Below are 14,567 nucleotides of genomic sequence, written 5' to 3' on the forward strand. Positions count from 1 at the left end.
AAGATCCTTTCCTTCAGTGATCAGCATCCATCTATTCAGCATCCATTGATGCTGAAGCAGCATCCATTTGGTGTTCCCTTAGTGAAAAGTCCTGTTAGAGAGTTTCAAATAATAGCACCCACACTTACAAACCTATGGGCTTGAGAACAATGTTTGGAGTCTTGTTAGTGCTGAAGGAGCAAGAAATAAAAAGGAGAAAATTGCAAGCCATCTGCTTCTTTATCAGATTCCTCTGAATATTCTGCATAGATATCTGTACTCAAGCTTTTTTATTCCAGTCGGGCAAATCACTGATACTCCATTTATATTAATTTCTGTAAATAGCAGACACAGATGCCTGAGGCAGAAAGTAAAATATGAATTTGTAATTATTTTAGGTCTCAAGCAGTCATAACTGTGAAGTGCTCTGTCCAGCAGAACAGATAGAATAGGAAAGAAATATTCTGGATGTTTGTTGTCTTCTTTTTATTCCTCTTCCTCCAGCTGTGATATTTGATATCCAGCTGCTATGCACACAGCTTCTTCCTTTGTCACTGATCTGTGGCTTATGTCTACAATTTCAAAGGAGAAGTGTGAAAAAAGTGTGATTGTTATTCAAAGCAGCATAGTTAGAAATAAATATTACACTTTTCACAGCTCTTCAGGAAGGTTTTGTACAGAGAGCCCCCAAATAACCATTGGTAAGCAATCCCAACTTGATCTTTTCAAAATTTGAGTGCAAAATGGGAGATGAGGTTAATCACCCCATAGGTAAAGCTCTGCTGTGCTAGTTCAGCAGCACCAATTTCAAGCGTAAAAAACCAGTATTTTAATTACTGCAAGAACATGTAGTGAAATGGGAAAAGGCCAAATTAGGTAGGTTTTATTCTCATATTTTTATTAACTAGAAACCCAGCTTGTTTTCAACTGTGTGTAGAACAGTTCTAGGCTTCGGTGGATCTTTCTTGTGGAAGAAGATGCACAGTTTCTTGTGAAATACTGATATTTCTGTAGAAGTATGCTCATCAAAGACAGGCATTGCAGACCCAAAAGATCATAAATAAGGGGAGGGAGGAAGAGGGGAAACCTGCATTGGATGTGCATTTTGTGTCCATATCTGCATACAAAAACCCATCTCCTATTTCTTGTCAGTTATTTTGAGGCCATCTCCTATTTTCTGTTGAAAGAAGGCTCCCAAAATTGGAGGGGATGACACAAAAAGGGGAGGCATAAGAAGGTCTCCAGAATCAAAGTCCTTATTATATCCTAAAATGAAATATCTCTCTATTTGACTTGCCTCCCTTTGCCTAGTGCCTTCTCAGTGGGTTCAGTCACTGGACAACTTCTTTTCATTTTTATATGTAATTAAGCTGAGAGTTATGACCTTTTCATTTAGACTTCATATTTAATTTGGTGTCTTTTTGTGAGCTGACAGAAAGCATTATGATAATTTCCTAACATCTTGATCACACTTGGGGACCTTCTTTACTAGCAAAACAACTCCAAAACTCCCTGAGGCAGAAAGGAAAAGAATATTTCTTCAAAACATTTAATACAGCTCTTAGATGTTTACTCTTTTCTCAACTGAACAACACCTCCATTTGTACTCTAAAAATAACTTTCAGGACCCAAAACTGCATCACAGTATTTCTGAACTTGGCAATCCATCATTCTCTGTGCTTTATCTGACTTGCATTCTTTTACCTGCATGTTCCTTGACATGGTCAGTGTGTGAGCACCTTTAGCTATGACAGTTCATGCTGACATTTATGTTTTCACTTCTATTGTTTTTAGTAGAGGCCTTTAAAGAGTTTCAGCTAAGACCATGAACTCAAATAAAATGAAATAGATTCTTCAATGTGTATTTGCTTATAAATTTACAGATTGTTGCACAGAAAATGAAACATTCACATTAAAGCATGTCAACCAACAGCCTCTTTCAAAATATTAAAATGAACAAAGAATCTGCCATTTCCCAAGCTCACTAAATGTGTTAATTTGTTTTGCTCACCTGGTTTTGTTGCTTTGGCAACATATGCTCACCATCTGAAACTATTGGGGGAAAAAAAAAACCCAAAAAATCCCCTTTAATCCTTCCACAGTTGTCAGGAACTCTTTCCCAGCGTGACCCTGATGATGCCAATTTACAGCAAAGGCTGCAATGAAAGTCAATTTACAGCAAGGTAAAAGTGCCCCACATGATGCTGCCAAGCACCTTGCATAAAAGATTTTTGAAAGCTGCCACAATTCTCAGCATCCTGCCAAGTGCTGAGACACCACAAGAGGCTGCTGACAGGAGCTCACAGGCCACAACCTCTCCAGCATCAGTTATTGCTTTATAGACCATGCAGAAATGCACGTGTAGCCATTTTCTTGGAAAAAAAACCCCAAACCTGCCTGTAACTAACAGAGAAAAAAATTCTGCAGGTAAATAAATGGACTTTAGGTGGTTGTGATCACACAAATCAAGTGTTACTTGTTATCTGTCTGTCCCTTGGGCTCCTGCAGTTGTGTGGCACTCTGGGGACAGATGGTGAAGGGTTTAGTGCCCCTCCAGCTTGATCAATGAAGGAAGTAGAATGGAAAACAATCTTCTTGGTGATATTCAGTCATTTCTACCTTCAGCAGAGTTGGGTCTGGTCTCTTGTTGGGGAATAAAGTCGATCCCACAGGTACAATAATCATTCAGTGTGTGGGAATCCCCACGATGCCAATGCTGGCAGAAATGCTTCCACTCCTCCTGACCTATTTTTCACTTCAACACTGTGACTAATATAGCTTTGGGCCTGGAAATGCTTGCATATTGTATGGGTAGAAATATGTACAGTGGTTTCCCTGATTTCCTTGGGACTCTACTTAGGAGTGAAGTTATTCGTGCCATTTTTTTTGCAGGCTTAGAGTTTGGGGGTCTAATTTCACACTGAAATTAAAAACTAACCTTATTACTTCACCTCCTTCTCCCCTAATGTTTTCTGGAGTTGTGATGCTGTGTCAGCTATGAGCTGTTTACACCATGCTTGTGTGCTAAGGAGGACTTGATGTTTGCTATTTATACACAATAATTCCCTTTAGCATATTTATTATTGCAGAGTGCTCCTGCTAAGGTATGAAGATGTTTCAATAGGGATTCCCATGCCTCAGCAGCTTTATAGGTCACTGAAAATAAGGACCAAGAGGAAACTTGCAGTCTACCACACCCACACTCATCTCCCTGTGTGGCCATAACCATTTTTAAGCCCAACACAACTTGCAAAATGTTTTGAGTGATGTTCTCAGCAGCCTAGAAAATCCATCTGGGATGTGACAATGCCACCCCTGTGTCACTCTCCTGTTCAGGCATTATTGCTGTGGGATGTTTCCTCCATGGAATCCCCACACAGCTTTGCTTTTCTCCTGAGTGAGAGTGGGATGGAAATGTCACCACTCTGTCCTTTAGAGTCCTGAATGATAAAGGGACTAAACTGGTGAACAAATAGAATACAGAGCTGTACATAAACCTAAATTTCAACAGGTCTGGAATCAGCCTCTTGCAGATGGGTTAGTGTGCATCATTCCCCAGTCATTTATCCCTAAAAACACCCAGTTTTACAGAACAAAGACCTCATTCTTTCAAAAAGGGCACTTCACCTGCATTTCACCAACATTTGAGAGAAATGCAGATTGGGAAACCGAAAACCAGACAACTCAACATCTATTAATAATGCTACAGGACTATTTATATCTAACCTGAATGCTGCATTTCTGTAGCAATTTATTTTAATTTCAATTCAGCTTACTGCACTTGGCAACTTTCTGTGAATTTGCAACACACACATATAAATATGGACACAAATAGTTATGTTGGAGGAGTAAATGATACTGGCCGTATGAGATGGATTTTTTTCTTTAAGCCAGGTAAGAACTAGTGTGAGTTGTAGCTCTAGAAAAGATTATACAGGAGTTGGATTTTATGGTCATTTTTCCCAGAAGAAGATATTGTTATTAAATTTTGCTGATCAGAGCCAGCAGTTTGCTACAGATCAGGTTATGATCATTTATGTGTTTATGGCCTGACAAAGCTCCCAAGTTAAACACTCCATTAAGTTAAGGGCAAGGTGCTCACGTGGTGAAATAATGTGAGGGTATTAGTTTGCATCCATTTAGGGAAATTAGGTGTCTGATTCCCTGAAATTTAACTTCAGATCAGGAACTTTAAATAAAATCTGCTATTCCAACACCTTCAGATTCTAAGCTAACTTCCAGCACTCCAGCAAACCTAGCTGGCTTTAAAATTAATGTTGTTCTAAAAATCATAAAATAAAATTTCATCATTTTGAATTTTTTCAGCTAAAATCTGACACTCACCTTTTCTTTTTTTTTCCAAAATTTAATTTCCTACCTGACAATCACATCCTTCTGGACTCTGGATTTGCTTTTTGAAGGCTCTAGTTAAGTCATGACCTTCAACTCTTCTCTCCATTGGACTGGATTCTGTAAAGGATATTTCAGTAGTGAAATGCAGAATTATTGTTTTTTCCCCAGAGCATAGAAACTGTATATTAGGACCACTGATATTAAGAATCTTGCATATCAATGCAAATGATATGTTGCATTGACAGGCCAATAATCAAGCAGTGAAAACATCTCATAATCAAACCTCTCTGGAAAATGCCACAAGGACATCATTGTTTTTCCTCAAAACCTAAGGAAAAAAGAAAAAAAATATTGAGTTTTGACACTCTTATTTCAGACACTAAATATTTCCAACATGGTGTTTTTTGAAAAGTTCCCACCCACGCTTGGAAGCACACTGCAAAATTTGATATTCAAATGTTTGCTTCCTATGGGCAAATGAAGCTGGTAATTGAAATATAAACCTTTTGTCATGTAGGACTTTCCAGGTTTTTAGGCAAGAGGCTGCTCCATTATTCCAGCATAATCACCCTGAGGAGGAAACCACAACAGTGAGTGTGAAAATTTGCATCTTCCTTAATGCTCTAAAACATACCAGGTACTTCAGACTGCCACGACGTTTCTCAGGGCTAATATTTCCTTATAAAAATAACTCTCTGTTAATGTTAGTAGAGTTTAAAACACAATAACGTGTGGAGGGGATGTTTGGGATTTTAGACCTGTAAGTGAATAATGACATTCCCACAGATGAAGGCTTAAGGGTAAGAGGGCACTTTACAGTGTTTGTTTGGGGTTTTTTTGGGGTTTTTTGGGGGGGGGTGGATTTGTTGGTTTTTTTTTGCTTGGTTGGGTTTTTTGTTGTTGTTTAGGGGGTATTTTTATGTGTGTGTGTTTTTGTTGGTGGTTCTTTTGGGTCTGGTTTGTTTTGTTTTGTGTTTGGGTGTTTTTTTGGGTTTGGTTTGGTTTTTTTGTGGGTTTTTTTTTTTGTTTTTTTGTTGGTTGGTTGGTTGCTTGGGTTTTTTTTTTTCTTTTTTGTTTGTTTGTTTTGTTTTGTTTGTTTTTTGGTTTTTTTCCTGCCATTTCTTTGTGGCTTTAGGCCATTCACTCCTTGCTGATGATTATTTCTGCATTTTTTTTCAGCAGCTTTGTATTAGGCAATTGGATCCCTAAACTGCTGTTCAGTCAAACTCCTGAACAGATAATTTTGACGGTGCCAGGTGTTCTGAGCTTGTGGAGCCAGTGGAACTGCAGCACCCACAGCAGCAGCACCCAGTTCACTCTGTGCCACCCCTTGCCAACAGCTTGGGAGGTGTTGAGCCACCAGGACGTGTCATTGTGACTTTGTTGATATTTTTTCTTCATCTGCCTTGCCTCTGATTCATGAGTGGACACGCTCATCATTAGCAGAAATGTGCTTTAGTGGGACACTACTAATCCTAAAACAAATTTTTTTTGTAATATTCAGCTAAAAATAATATCATTAATATTTTGGGGGAAGAAAAATCATACACACTCTTATTAGAATCTCTCAGTGATAAAAATTCTCTTTATATAAAGAGGAATATTGTTTTAAAGTAGTTCCAACAGATTAGACATGTTTAGCAAAAGGATCTTTCTCTATTTTCCCTATTACATGTGTAAGAAATTGGTTTAATCATAGGTAAGACTCAGAAAAGAAGGTTTGCAGGGATCCCTTTACAGAGCACCTGACAGTAGCACATTTCTTTGATTATTATTGACAAGTTAGGTTTTAAATATTACTATATAATAAATATTCATGTCACATACCCTCTCTCATATCCTTAGGTATCTTTTAAATCCCAAAAGATTACTGCAAATATATCCTCCCTTTTTATTATTCCCTCTTTCCTTTTCCCAATTTTCTTTCAACACCTGACATTTATTCTATCCTTATCCCTAAGAATTTTTCTTTCATTACTGACTGAATTATACTATATTCCTATTCACATGCCTGACATGTACTGGAATATAAAAAATAATAAAAAAAATATAAAATCACTAATAAAATAATAAAAAGAATTCTAATAATGATAAATAAATTCTGCTAAAAGGAGTGCCCAGGTCTCATGGCCTGTGTGTCATCCTGTGCACCCCGTGTGGAGCTCTGCACAGATGCTGTGTTCAGGCCTTGTAAAACAAATCATTCCATGAATAATCAAAAGGAAAATGGATGCCAGCAAGAAAAAGGTGTCTGGACATAAAATGGGGAGTGTAAGCATTACCAGGAAAGGAAAATTGGAGAGGATTTTAGTGCCCTGTCCATGGGGATGAGCAGATTGCATCTCCTCTTGGAGCAGATTGTGGATTGCATCCCAGGCGTGCAGCCCCCAGGGCAGGGGTTGCTCACACCTATGGGAGGGAAAATGGGAATAAAACTCAAACTGCATCTCATGGCAATCCCTGAGCTGACTCTGCTGTGGCTTTTCAAAGACTGTGTTCAGTTTTGGAGGGGTTTACTTTGCTTTGGGGGATTTTGTTTTGTACTGAAGATTTCAGGCTGAAGAAAGACTGACAAACAGAGATTGGGCTCGGGGCCATGCTGGCCAGGAGCACCAGGATTCAGGGTACTGGTCTGTGATTCCAACTGCAGAACTGGGCTGGGAATCGTGCACGGCAAATTCTGCCAAAAATTTTCTGAATCCTTACTCGTTCTTGTAAGCCGTGCACAGAAAATGAAAGTCATAAAGCTCACCCACTTCAAAAAAAAAAACCAAAACAAAACAAAACAAAACAAAACAAAACAAAACAAAACCAAACAAAAAAAACCAAAAAACCAAAAAACCCCACAAAAAAAAAAAAAACAAAAAACAAAACAAAAGAAAACAAAAGAAAACAAAAGAAAACAAAACAAAAACAAAAAACAAAACAAAAAAAAGAAAAACAAAACAAAACCAAAAAAAACCAAAAAAAAAAAAACAAAAAAAAAAAAAAAAAAAAAAAAAAAAACACCACCAAAAACCAAACCTTTGATGAAATTTCTCCTGGAAGAAAAGGAAAAAAACCCCAATCTTTACTTAACTGTATTTTTAAAAAAATCAAACCTGCTTGTATGTTGATATAGATGTCTGTAAATTGTAAAAATATTGTGCTCCATGTAATTCACATCTAAGTACAACACAACAGATCTTTCAATGCTGTGTCTAGACATAGGAACAATTTAAGTTGGTATTTTTAATAATAATAATAATAATAATAAATAATAATAATAATATGTTTAATGAGCAGTCAGTATTTCCTCCTGCTGCTGCACAACCACTGATTCTGAAACTCTGCCAAACAGCAGGGCTGTCCTCTGTATATAAAGACCTATCTTGAAAATACAGAGAGAAATCCCTCTGAGACATGCAGGGCTTTAGAAAACTAAACTCTGCTCCCCGTAATTACAGCTCAACCTTTCTGGTTGCTCTGTCAGTTCTGTCAACCCCTTGACCTTAATAACTGCTCTTGTGAACCTCAAAGTATGAGGAGCCCATGCTAACACTTTGTTTGTTTTCCAATATTAAAAAATTCCCAAAGCCAGTAAGTGAACAAAAGAATTGTTTACAGACAGATTCCGACGAGTTTAGTCTTTGTAAACAGCATCCAAAGAACCTTACAACACGTTATTTTCTCAACTAGTAGATTTTGGGTTTGCCCAGGAAAATGCAGTGATAGATGGAGTAAAACTGCCAGTAGTAGAATTTATGGGACCAGGGTATGCACAAACAAGATTCAAACTTGGTACAAGGTATTTATATGTGAGGGAAGTAATTTTATTATCTTTATTTTAATTTTTATTATCTTCATTTTAGTTTTTATTATCTTTAATTATAGCAGTTCTAGATTGTCTGTCCAAAGACCAAGAACTGAGTGATGTATGGCCTGTTATTTTGTATGCCTTGAACAATTGTGATCTTTACTTTATTTACCTCATTGCATGACCAATCAAGGTTGCAACTTAGCTGTCATACAGTGATTGTGATAATTTTCAACATCTGTGTTTGCCTGGTAAAATTCTGGTGTAAAATATGTCAAAGTGTATTTATATGAGCTCTAATCAGAATTTATAATTTATGCTACTTTTCTATGACGTGTATTTATTTCAAAGTCTTTAAATAATATTCGTGCCATTAGGAATTATAAAGGTAATGGACATCAGTATTATTTAAACTGTTGTATTTTCCTCTGCTGTGTCTCAGTGGGAATGTTGAGTGCCACACAAGAGCTATAACTGAGAAATCCCTTGCTCTCTGTGACTCTGATTGCTATTATGATTGGAATAATTTGCATTTTTATGAAGATACTATTCTGTCTTCAGGCATCCATGACTGTGCTTGATGTTTTGAAGATCATTTGAAAAAGCACATAGAAATTATTTGCTTTTAGTAAAATGGCTTTTTTACTAAAGCAAAAACAAATTATTTGGTTCAAAGGAAATAAGAAAAGGCTCCTAAGTATCTGAAGAAGGAGTTGTTGGTAAACAATATCTCCAGAAAATGATTCCTCCTCAAATGCCTGCAAAGACACTTCACTAAAACCTCCTCTTGCAGGCACATTAAGAATTTTGCATTCTTACCAAGCAATAAAACGACTGCTGGGGTTAGAACCTTCCACACCAGCAGGTCCCTTCACCTCCCTGCTCTCCCTCTGAGTGTCTCATGAAGAACTCGTGGATTTTTTCACTTTAAGCCTGAGGTTGTGACCAAGTGGCCTCCACCTGGTTCAAATGCAGGTTTATTCTCTGCCTCAATAGAAGCAGTGAATCTGTGGTACCACCCTGTCACTGCCATTCTCTATTATCAGGAAAACCCCTTTTTTAAGGAGGCAGAAATGATCCAGCTGAGGCTTTGGTACCCCTTTCACCCCACTGAATTCCCAGTGAGCAATGTTTTGTTCTTCATTTATGCTTTGTTGAAAAGAGAGTGATTAAACTTGAGAGCAGTTTTATCCCTGTCTGTGACTAATTGCTAAAATATGGCTCTCCATTTATGCATTGCCTGCAATCCCATGTACACACACAGAGGAAATGCACGTGTCCATGGAAATCACACACCTCTGGCCAGTGGTAAATGTTATTTACAGGATTTTTCAATTTCATAACAGAGGGAATTGAACACCTCAGAGGCTGCAGAGTAACAGAGTCAAAACAGCCAATGTAAAGCACCTGGCACTTTATAAAGGGTTGTCTTTAAAGCTAATATTAGAGACCTAAAAATCCCCAGGAATTTCATTTGATCTGCGAGTTTTATGTACAACTCCAACAGTTTCTGTTGGGCCTTTCTTCTCATAGAGAAAAAAAATTAGGACCTCACCCATGTAGAAATAACTCTTCTTCTAATACTACCTCACAACTTTCTTAATGAACTATGTGTCCCAAGTGAATGTCTTAATATTGCTATGACCAAATTAACTTAAGTGTGTGGAATACAGGGAAATAGTTGATTTAATTGCAGTGTCCATTCTAAGCCTTGACCTCATCAGGCTCCCAAAATAAACTGCATAGCTGTGAATTGGCAATGTTCTCTAACTTTACTCCTCTCACAGGGGCACCCCAAATCATAATTAATCGAAATTCAGGCATGAATTTAAGTCACAAAATACTTTATTAAAGGTAGTAAAGGCTCTAAGACAACTGATTTCTGAGCAAGTATAACAAAGCACTTTGGTTCATCTACAGTGAAGTCTTCAGGCACATAATAGATTAGATGACATTTCTTTTCCCCCCACTAATTTTATTACAGCATTGTTCTTCATGCCCTGTATAATTAAAATTCTGTCATCATCTCCATTATGAACCTCCATTTTTGCTGGTTTATAACCTTGTCCATAATTTACTCTGAAAGGGAGGCTGTGGTGTGAGGTTTTGTCACAATCAGGGGTTCTTCTTGCACTGACTAAAAATAAACGCTAAGATTTCCACAAGTGATTAATCAACTGCACCCTTCTGGTTTAAACTGGTAGAAGGGTTATGAATCTCCAAGGGTGAGCAGAGGAATCTGTCTTTTCTACAAAACAACCTCACTGGGCACCCATTTTAAAATTGTTGTTCCTGTCTAAGGAACAAAGTTTTTTCCTTTTTTTGAGACCCAGGTATCAGCAGAACTACAATATTTGGTGTCAGATGCTCACTGCAATATTCTGATAGAAAGGATCCCCCTCTTTCCAAGCAGAATTTGCCATCATTGGCTTCTTGTCTTCTTGTATTTAAAAGCAAGCACAATGTCTGAGGGAAAATATATCAAACTTTATTCTATTCTATTCTATTCTATTCTATTCTATTCTATTCTATTCTATTCTATTCTTACATTACATTACATTACATTACATTACATTACATTACATTACGTATAAATACATGGTATATATAAAAATATATTATGTATATAAACACATTCTATATATATACATATATATAGAATATTATATATATATATGTATGAATATATATATATCCTAACGGGGTAGGAGTTAATTTAAATGCGAAACACTAGTATTTCCTATTTCTTGTGCATATATAGGTATACTGATTAAAGGTTTCCTAAATGAATACTGACACAAACAGATAGAAATGTTACAAAGATGCAGTCTGCTTATTTTATGATTGTTTCTTGCACAAGTACTGATTTTGTAATGGTGTATTGCAAAGCCTTATAATGATTTGACAGGACTGCAATTGGTCCTTGCAGGCCTGTTTTTTACCATTTTCTTAGGCAATGAAGTATGAAACTATTATGCAAAGGACACAATCCACTGTGTCTCATGCTCATGACAAAGCTATAAAATGTCCATTCTTTTGTAGACCATGACATTTTAAAATGCTTCTGGTTTTCTGTCACTCTGTTTACCCTCCCATATCTCAATAACCCTGAATGGGGCCATTATTTTAAACCCCAGCTCCAAGTCACCCCTTTTCTAATGGGAATTGAGTTGGATCTGAGAGAAAAGTGTTCCCATTCTTCAGAGAGCTTGACAGGGTCAGTTCAACTTTACACCTTTTTTAAACCCATCCAGTTGCTTTACTGTCCTTCAGAAAAGAAGGATAAAAATCAGAAGTTTTCCTGAAATCTGGGCCACAGTGGGTCACGAATGATCACAGTGGCCACAACCATTCCCTGTGAAGCTAACAGAGAGGAAACAGTGAGAATTGTGAGGAAAAGGAGAAAGAAGAGGAAGGGGATCTGTCCTTCTGTCCAGTCCCACCTGCCTTTGAGTGGAGGAATTCCCACCCCTCTGGATGTCCTCACTGCCCTGCCTGCCCCTGACAGAATCTGCTCTGCTGCACACCATGGAGAGATGCAAGAACAGCACCAGGCAAAGAAGCTCCAGTTAAGGAGAGTCATATTTAGAACAGAACTCTGTGCTGTTAATTCAGCTGAGCACTTGAGGATGTGTCTGGGTCACCCATTTTGAGAAGTAGGTGCGCACGTGTTCAACATTTGGCACACGTTTTCCTGACCATGTGGGGCTTTTTTTACAAGATTTTTGAGCATTTATGGCTTAAGAATTGCTTAAAAGCTTTTTTTTTTTTTTTTTTTTTTGAGTTGGCACTGGAGTGAAAAAGCAATCACGGAGAAACTGAATTTAAATAAAATATCTGCCTTGTTGGAAGGGAGTCCTTGAGCTCTCAGGTCTGTGCTGACCTGGGGTGTGCCCTGTCCAGCAGGGGAAAGGCTCACAGGGACATCATCCACAAAGGACAGCAGTAGGACTCTGTTCTGTGTGCCTGGCAAAAGAGGGGTGGCAGCTTTGGAGAGCTGGAGCAGCACCTACAAAGGGTTTGAGCTTGGGTACATTTGGTCACCTGCCTCAGGCTGCCACTCCAAAAGAATCCTAAATATTGCAGGCATTGATTTAAGTCTGTGGCTGCTGCAGACGAGAAAGTCTCAGGCACATTTTTAGCAGAAACATAAAAATGCTGACATCTTTTTTTTTCTTTCTTGGCTGCTCCATATATTATGTTGCTAATAGATGCCTCTCTTGAATTTCAGACAGTAAAAATAATTACCACAATTTCTCTTTTGCCTCTCCCCCTTTTCCCTTCCGATGGCTTCTGAGTCTCTTTGAATGAAGTCTGTGTAACCAGACCTGCATAAATCACATCAGCCCCTGTGTCTGTGCAGGGGAGAGCTGCACATTCAGGTCTCCTGTGCACAAGAGAGGATTAAGAACAGATTAAGCACATTGATTCTGCCATTCCCCCAGTGAGTGCTTCGTCTAACTATCCCACTGCACACTTGGCACATTTGTGATTAAAGCCTGTGTAACAGATGAACATGTTGTAAGCAGACAGAAGGAAGGCAGATATTAAAATTGGTTTGAATAGCTTGTCTTGCTTGCAAAAAAAAAAAACCCAAACAACAAACTCCTCTCCAAACCACATCTTTTATCTTCAGTTCTAGAACCAATCAGAAGTATTTCTAAATATCATGTCTTCCCAAAGAAGGAATTTGAAGGAAAGCTCCCTGTAAGAAGCTCAAACAAGACAAAATGAGAAAGGGAAATTATTCCTTCTGGGACTAAAAACTCAAATTTGGTGATCAAAGGCAGGTTTCTAGTGTTTTTATTCTGTAAGATTTTCAGTCTGTGGGAGTAGAGGGAGCTCAGTATCCCACAGGATGTTCCAAATCGGTCAGGATTCACCCTCTGGGTCTAGAGGAGTGATTGTAGCTCCTATTATTGTAGGAAGATGATCTAGAATTACAACATCTGAATTTTCTTTGTTGCCATTCCTACGCTGAACAGACAATACTAATATTTTCCTTCCATGTACATCACCAGCTTGAAAATTTGTCCTTGGGTAGCGAGCTGGCCTAAATTCCAGACTCTAACAATACTGTGGATAATGGTAAAATTAAATTTTCATTTTTCCACGTCTCCTCCAATATGATCCTGACATTATCAGCAGCACGCCTCTGTGGCAGGAGGGTTAACTGAATTCTGGCTCCTTTTGTGAGAATGCAGCCAGGTGAGTGAGGCAAGGGCTTCTCCTCCTCCTCTCAGCACTCGGGAGCCTAAACCTGACATGGGTTGGGTCTTCCTAGCCCAAGGATTTGGTGACCAAAGGGGACGAGTCCAGCAAGGACCAGTGCATGTGTTGGTTGAGACGTTGTTTTTTTGGGTTTTTTTTGTTATTTTCATATTTTTCCCTGCCAAATGTTATCTTCTGACATTAAAGGAAAATACTAGAAAAATTACATTTCCATCGTTTCAGTTGTTGGATGCCTCTTCAACATCACTGCCATTTTTCTTGCTTCAAGTGCCAGCTTTTAATCACACTTGCAAAGGGACTGTAAATTCTGTCTGTGGAAACCCTTTCCAGATAAATATGTTATACAGGCGGTACAGAAATCTATTGTTCAGTGCAGATTATTAAAACCAGAAAGTTGCTTTATTACTTTGACAGTCTTGCATCTGAAGTTGTTAACAGCCAGAAAAAAAAAAATGCAACAGAGATTTAAAATGGAGTTATGTGGTAGAAACTAAATTCTGAACCTGACCAGATGGGATATTTGGGAGGTAACCATTTTAAATCCCCCTTTCCCTGTTGTTTTATGATTATGTTTAATGGGCTGCAGAAGATAGCTGAAGTGATTGACAGATGTATCAACATCAGAGAATATATCCACATCCTCCCCTGTTACATCAATCCTACAGAATTAGCAATGGTAATTCAGCTTTTAATTGTGATACCTAGAAGGCTGAAGCAAAAGACTTTAGTGAGTGCTGTGTATATGAAAAATAGAAGAAAATGAAATTATTAAGATTGCTGTAAGCACTATGGACATTGTGTAAGCATTAGGTGCCTCCCAAAACCCAGGAAGATTGAAGTGAATTTTGAACAGCTACATTTAAATCTGGGTTTTGGACTTTTATTTTTTACAAATAAGGAAGTTCTAGTATTAAATAAAAATGAACCTTGTCTCTCCATCTGAACTGAGACTCAGAATAACAATAAAAAGCCCACATGAATTCATTAGGAAGGAGGCTGAGTAAAATTTCCTGACAAAATAGACACTCTTCACCTTGTATCTTTCTAATATATTCAATGAACAGTTTCAACTTAAAGAGAAATGTAGGCTTATCCCAAATTGTGTTTTTAATTGTTATCCTCCTCTTTTCACACCTTAGTGCTCTGTTTCATTGTCTCCTCACTGTGTTGATCACATAAACAGGAACTGGAAGATGAAGACACCCAC

Source organism: Prinia subflava, chromosome 20 (genome assembly GCF_021018805.1).
Source record: "Prinia subflava isolate CZ2003 ecotype Zambia chromosome 20, Cam_Psub_1.2, whole genome shotgun sequence".
NCBI lineage: Eukaryota > Metazoa > Chordata > Aves > Passeriformes > Cisticolidae > Prinia > Prinia subflava.